This window comes from Octodon degus, unplaced genomic scaffold, assembly GCF_000260255.1.
Source record: "Octodon degus isolate 3935 unplaced genomic scaffold, OctDeg1.0 scaffold00120, whole genome shotgun sequence".
Lineage (NCBI taxonomy): Eukaryota > Metazoa > Chordata > Mammalia > Rodentia > Octodontidae > Octodon > Octodon degus.
In genome coordinates this window covers 3,786,882-3,793,380 of record NW_004524696.1, presented here as the reverse complement: position 1 = coordinate 3,793,380, position 6,499 = coordinate 3,786,882, and the positions used below count along the sequence as shown (strand labels likewise).

Here is a 6,499-nt window from a genome sequence, read left to right as displayed (position 1 = left end):
GAGAGAGAGAGAGAGAGAGAGAGAGAGAGAGAGAGAGAGAGAGAGGAGAACAGAGACAGAGAGAGATAAAAAATGAGCACACCCAAGTCTCTGAGAGAGTAAACCTAACCAGGGTAATATGGCACTACTAATTATATTGATCTAATTAATCTAATTAAATTGCAGCTAGATATAATCCTGACCATGTCATTTGTCTACATTAGCATTCCATAAACCGATTCTGGCTGCCCATGCATTTATATACAGTGCTTCTTTTAGCATCACGAAAACTGGAGTATTAGAGCAGAGAGAATTTGTTCAGCATAGGGAAACAGGATATTGGAAGGCTCAGAGAAATTGCAAGATGAACAGCAAAAGAACATGTACTTTTCTCTTAGAGTGAAACATTTCAGAAATTTGAAAACACAGATGTATTTATGGGCAAAATAGTTTCACCCTCACTTATCCTGAATATTTTGCTTGTCACTGTGGTTTGCAGCATTTGGTGGGGTTAAACTTTTGTTTTATTGTTGATGTAATATATACAACACATTTATGACATATATGACAAATATATATATAAAATATGTATAGCAAATATATTTATTCTTTGGCATCCTTAGGAAACTCATTTCAAGACTCCCTGGGGGTTGCAAATACATAACTCTGCAGACAATGAAGTCCTTTATAATAAAATGGTGTCATGCTTGCGTATAACCTATGTACATCCTCAGTATACACTGAATAGTCTCTAGAATACTAGATTTGAAATTAAATCCAAATAATGTAAATGCTATGCAAATAAAAACCTATTCACACTCAGAAGAGATATAATTTTTTTCCTAGTATTTTTGATTCATATTTGGTTGAATGCACAGATGTGGAACCTGAGACAAGAGCATTTGCCTATCTATCAATCAATCTAATCTATTTTTACTGAGCTATAATATTTTAGATTATCTGTTAAACAAGTATCTAGACTATTTTAAACTAAATGTTAAAAAGTCAGGATACTTCAAAATGGTAAAAGTGCTGGTGTGAATGATTATGAAATTAATGAAATATTACAAATAAAGGAATTACATTAACTTCTGTTCTCAGAGTGGACATCAATTTACTCATGATATCCTCACCTGATAGAAACTGATATTCTCTTCTCACGGACAAGTGACCTGAGACAAACACTAAATTTGCCAAATCCCAGACAGTGAGACTGCAGTTCCCAGTGGAATTCAATGAGAACACAGGAAATCTGAATTCAAAGTCCAAATATGAGCTCTTTGACACAAAGCTATTGTGCCTAAAAAACAAACAATATCTGTTCTTAAAATCTAAAATATGAGTACATTGACAAAATCTGCAAGTTTTGTTAAAACGTATTACACACAAAAGCATAAACCTAAATTACACATGCCCTACATGGCCTTCGCTGAAGGCCTGACAGGTTATGAGAGTGTCTATGGTGGCAGCAGTGAGCTTGGATGCCTCCAATCAAGGAACTTCTAAAATTCTTCTTTTTTTTTTTTTTTTTTTTTTTTTTTTTTTTTAGGGAAGAGTCTATAGGGTGTTCAGGTTTTCACTACTAGGTTGGACTCATAAAGATCAGCCTGTTTGCAGCCTCCCAAGTGCTGGGATTAGAGGTGGGCACCACCACACTCAGTCTCAATTGCTGTCTCAGTGCACCCTGGCGGTGGGGCTGGCACAGCAGGCCCAGGGATCAAACTCCGGGCCCCTGCACCTATTTGCAGGCACTTTAATCCGCTGAGCTATTTGGCTGGCCCTAAAATTCTTAAAAACACTATAACAAAAACCAAATGAAATAGTCTCAACTCCTTGTTAATGTGGAAATAATCCAGCAGTTGTGGAAGCATGGAAGCTTTGAGGCTGGGCCAGCTGGTAGACAAGTTGAGCAGATACTGGAATATGAATGCTCCTGATAGACAGAATGAAAATTGTGATAGGCAACATAGCTCCAGGGCAGCCTTTGAGATCAGCTCCTCAAGGAGGGAAATGGTCTCAGAGGATGCTAATGGAGCAAGGAATGCTGCTCTCCACCCAGGAAGGATAAAGCAAATGGAGTATGGGCTATAAAGTTGATAGACTGATGGGCCAAACATTCCATTTGAACATTTATTTATTTATGTATTTCTTTTTTGCTAGTTGAACCCAATTATGACAATTTGAAAAGTTCATTACCAGGGCTATAATAAAGAGCAACTCAACAAGGGGTTTCACCCATGTATTGCTACATAACACCCTCTACTGCTTTGTGCATGGAAATAACAACCATGTATTAATGTCTGGTATGGGTGGGTCTTCTGCTCTGGGCTGTGTGGCTGGACTTTTTCCCACATGGGTAGCAATTTGGCAGAAGCAGAAATATCAGGAGGGTTTTTTTCCCTCTGCCTAGTGGTTATCTGAGTTTCATGGGGTGTAGCAATGGCCAGGCTCTGGGTCTGATCATCCAGCTGGCCAGTCCAGGTGTGCTCAGGGGACAGAAGGACTCATGGGAGCTGAGGTGGAAGGTGCATGGTTCTTGAACTGGTCTCACAAGTGGAACACTACTTCTGCCACTGGCAACAGATCCCCCATATTATCTCAAGGTATGCTAACAGTTGCTGCAATGTATTGTCCTGGTTAACATTACCTTCTACAAATGATGTGGCACAAACAGTAGATGTGAATTTTCCTGAAGGAAAATAATTTGCTTTACATAAGGTACTCAACTCAATATCAAATTAATGAGTCAATCATTAATCACTTGCGTTTAACTTGCCCTGAAAATTTCTGAACACCTGTGGATTTCACTTACATAGTGCTCTTTCTTCTGGTATGAAGGTCAGGATCTTTGCAGAACTTCTGGTCTAACTTGGGGGCTCTACTCTTCCCTAATCTGTTGTCCATGTCTAATGATCAGTGACATTCTTCTTGTTCTAAGAGTTGACACATTTTCCCTGCTCAGGATATAATCACACTAAGAGTCACAGGGAATGGTTGGGGACTTCAAAATAGGTCAGTCAGAGTTGGTGCCAGGAGGTCTACTAGGGCTACTGGATAAAGAATATTATCTGCAGATTTTTCTCAAGTGGCAGAGGATCCATGATATGGGGGAAAACCTGTCTGAGTTTGAAGAATCAAGAGAAGGGTGAGCCCCTAACCAGATTGTATTTCTGGACTCAGTGTTCTGGGCCCTCCCTGGGCAGATCCTGTTAGAATTGTCAATATTCAACCTGTCATGTTTGGGCCAGTTTTGATACTGTAAAGAAGAGTCTGAATATGTGAGAAATAAAAGATCAAGTGATAAAGAAAGAAAGTAAATTAGATGCTGTTAGTTAGAAATGTGAAAGGAGCCAAGTGAAATTAAAAAATCCACTAAAAATAAGGTGAAAAATTTGGAGTTTGGTAAAGAAAAGATAAAGATAGTATTTAAAATATTTCAGGAGTAGTGAGGGCAAGGTTCGGGCTACTGTGCCATTGTGAGGCTGCCTGTGAGGTTGGCACTGTAGGCCTCAAACTCTGTCCTGATTTCGTAAATTGGAGAAGCCAGGGACACAGCCAGTATTCTTCCCCAGCAGTGTATGGGTCCAGTGCACCTTGAGTCATTGTTCTGACAAAGTGCGGCTGAAAAGTGAACCTTTCTTCAGAGATGTTGAGATGTTGAAAACAAACAAATCCAAGTGTGGATCTCGCTTTTCTTGTTCAAGATTGGCATCAAAATCTGTTCTTGTTGATTTTTGAAGTCACAATCCTAAAGTTGATAGCTCTTGATCAAGGAAGCACAGACTGAGTTCTAGGTCTTATTCCAGAGCATATTCCCCAGCTCATGATAGAGGAAGGAATCATCCTAGAGACTATCAGAATCGAGATTTCCGAGGTCACAACAGAAGATTTTGGAGGCTCTATTATTTCCAAGGGCACAACAGAGACTTCTATTCATGGGATCAGTACAACCATAGAAGCTATGGAAACTACCACTCTAATTGGAAGAACTATGGACAAGCATATGGTCCTCATTGGGGATGTTTTCAATCCCAGGTCCCAAAGAAAAGGTCTCCTTCATCAAGGTCAGCGATCCCTTCTAGGAGTTTGGATAAGCCATCTTCTGACAGGTCAAGGCTCTTCACATCCTCTCATTCTTTCTCCAACTACAGCCATGTTGAATCCTCTAAGCACAAATCTGCAAAGGAGAAAAAATCCTCTTCCAAGGATAGCTGGCCATCTCAAGCTGCTGGGAATGACCAGGGAGATGAGGCTACGGATCAGACACTCTTTGGAGGCACCTCTCAAGATACAAAAGCATCTGAGAGTTCAAAGCCATGGCCAGATGTTACCACCTACAGCACTGGTTCTCTTTCATGAGCCTGGGAAGTTTCTGACCTGAATTCCCAGGAGCTATGCCCTCTTGATTCTTTGGTGGTGAAGCAGCAGCCATACCACCCTAACCCTGTGCCAAAACCTAGGCCGCCACTTTCTAACAGGTCTCAGATGGGCTTATCTTTGCCAAATGGTGCTGGGTTCTGATAGGCTAACACTCAAAGTTTCCCAGACACCCTGCCCCCACACTCTTCCCCTTGTCCCCACCCAAAGCCAACCCAAAGCACAACCCCAGCCCCACCCCATTTTATACCCTGGTCTCAGCTCACTTCCCCATGACCCTACACAGAGCCAAACCACAGAAACTCTCCTTTGTTAACCTCAGAAGTCCCCCACTGACCAGGTAGCCCTGCCAAAATTAGCTCTCCCTTGGTTGTTCCAGCCCTCAAACAGTCTCCCCACAAAACCCTTAAAATCCCTGTGTTTTGCCTTGTTTGCTGCTGTCTTGGTCTGCTAGACAACCAGCCCACTCGCTCCTAAGTCCAATAAATCTTCTCGCATAGGAATGCCTGGTCTGGTTGATTTGTGGGTTCGTACCTAACAGGTACCAATCTGGGAGCCACCAAATTCAGTTCAACCATGGCTCTGTGTCTTTGAGTCTTTCCAAAAAAGTCCTATGGAGAAGAGTCTACCAGCCACTGGCTCCACTTACGGTTCATCTCAGAAGGAGGAGAGTGCTACTGCAAAGCAGTAGCCTATCCCAAGAATTATCTAGAAGACCAGAAAACAGAAAATGGGAATGGTAAGGAGCAGAAACAGATGAATTCTGATAAGGAGAAAGTGAAAGAGAAAGGAAGCTTTTTTGACGTGGATGCAAAAGTGAAACCAGATTAATTTGCTCCCAAGACAGACAATGAGAAGCCCTTTAGGGGCAGCCAGTCACCCAAAAGGCCTAAGCTCCATGATGACTTTGGGAAGAAGATGGTAAACTTCCACAAGGAGGAGAAAGATGATCAAGATAGGGACAAAACTAAGGGAAGGAAGGAATCTGAGTTTGATGATGAACCCAAATTCATAGCTAGTGCAAGTAAAATGCAGCAGGAAGAGAAGTCGGGCAAATGGGAGGGCCTGATGTATACAGGGGAGGAAAAGCAGAGGAAAGCAGAGGAGCTAGAGGAGGAGATTTTCATAGAGAGATCTGAAAAGGAAAGAGTGAGGAGGGGCCAAGAGGAGTGAAAGTGGGCACCAGAGCTTTGTGCCTGAGAGGAATTTCTGAGTGACTGCTTACAAGGCAGCCCAAGAGAAAAGCTCGCCACTTCCCCCCAGGAAGATCTCTGAAAGCCTTGAGAAGCTGGGAGCCAAAGGGGACTTTTCTTGGGAAAGTCTTCATTTTCATTACTCAACAGGCCCAAGTCAATGTACAGATGGACTCATTTGATTAGGACCTTGCGTGACCCAGTGGTTTATTGGCTCAGGCCTGTAAGCTTTGTCAGGATCTAGTTCATAGTAACAAAAACGAACAAGTGTTTCCTTCCATTTTCCAGTACATTCAGGCAGCTCAGTCTCAGTGTAGCCCCTCAGAACTGTTTGCTCAGCATATAGTGACCATTGTTCATCATGTTAAAGAGCATCACTATGGGTCCTCTGGAATGACATTGCATGAATGTTTTACTAAATACCTAACAAGAGGAGCTGAAAAGCAGGCAACTAAAAACAAGAATAGCCCAGAAATACAAAAGACAATAGACATTTCCTGCAGTGCATTCAGAAAATATGGTTTGGCTCATGATGAAATGAAAAGTTCTTGGGGGCCTGCTGGTTAGCTCAGTTGTTTAAGCACCTGATCATGCAAACGCAGTTAGGCACAGTATACCACAGTTGATCCCCACCTCCATCTGTCTTAGCAAACTATCCCTTAAGGTAGCCTAAACCGGCAAAAAAAAAAAAAAAAAAATTCCTTCTCAATTATAGGGCTGGCCAAATAGCTCCGCAGATTAAAGTGCTTACAAGCAGGTGCAGGGGCCGGGGGTTTGATTCCCAGACCTGCCTTGCCAGTCCCACACCCCAGGGCACCATGAGATGGTAACAGATTGGGAGTGGTGGGGAGCACCTGTAATCCCAGCTCTTGGGAGACTGTAAACAGGCAAATCACTACAAGTCTGGTCTAGTAGTGAGACCCTGAACACCTTGTAGATCCTTCCCTAAA

General features: G+C 42.3%; 1 pseudogene; it reads left to right on the top strand.

Moving 5' to 3' along the window:
* The first annotated feature begins 3,633 nt into the window (after positions 1-3,633).
* The window catches only part of LOC101574964, a 16,929-nt pseudogene continuing 14,063 nt past the window's right edge, over positions 3,634-6,499 (top strand).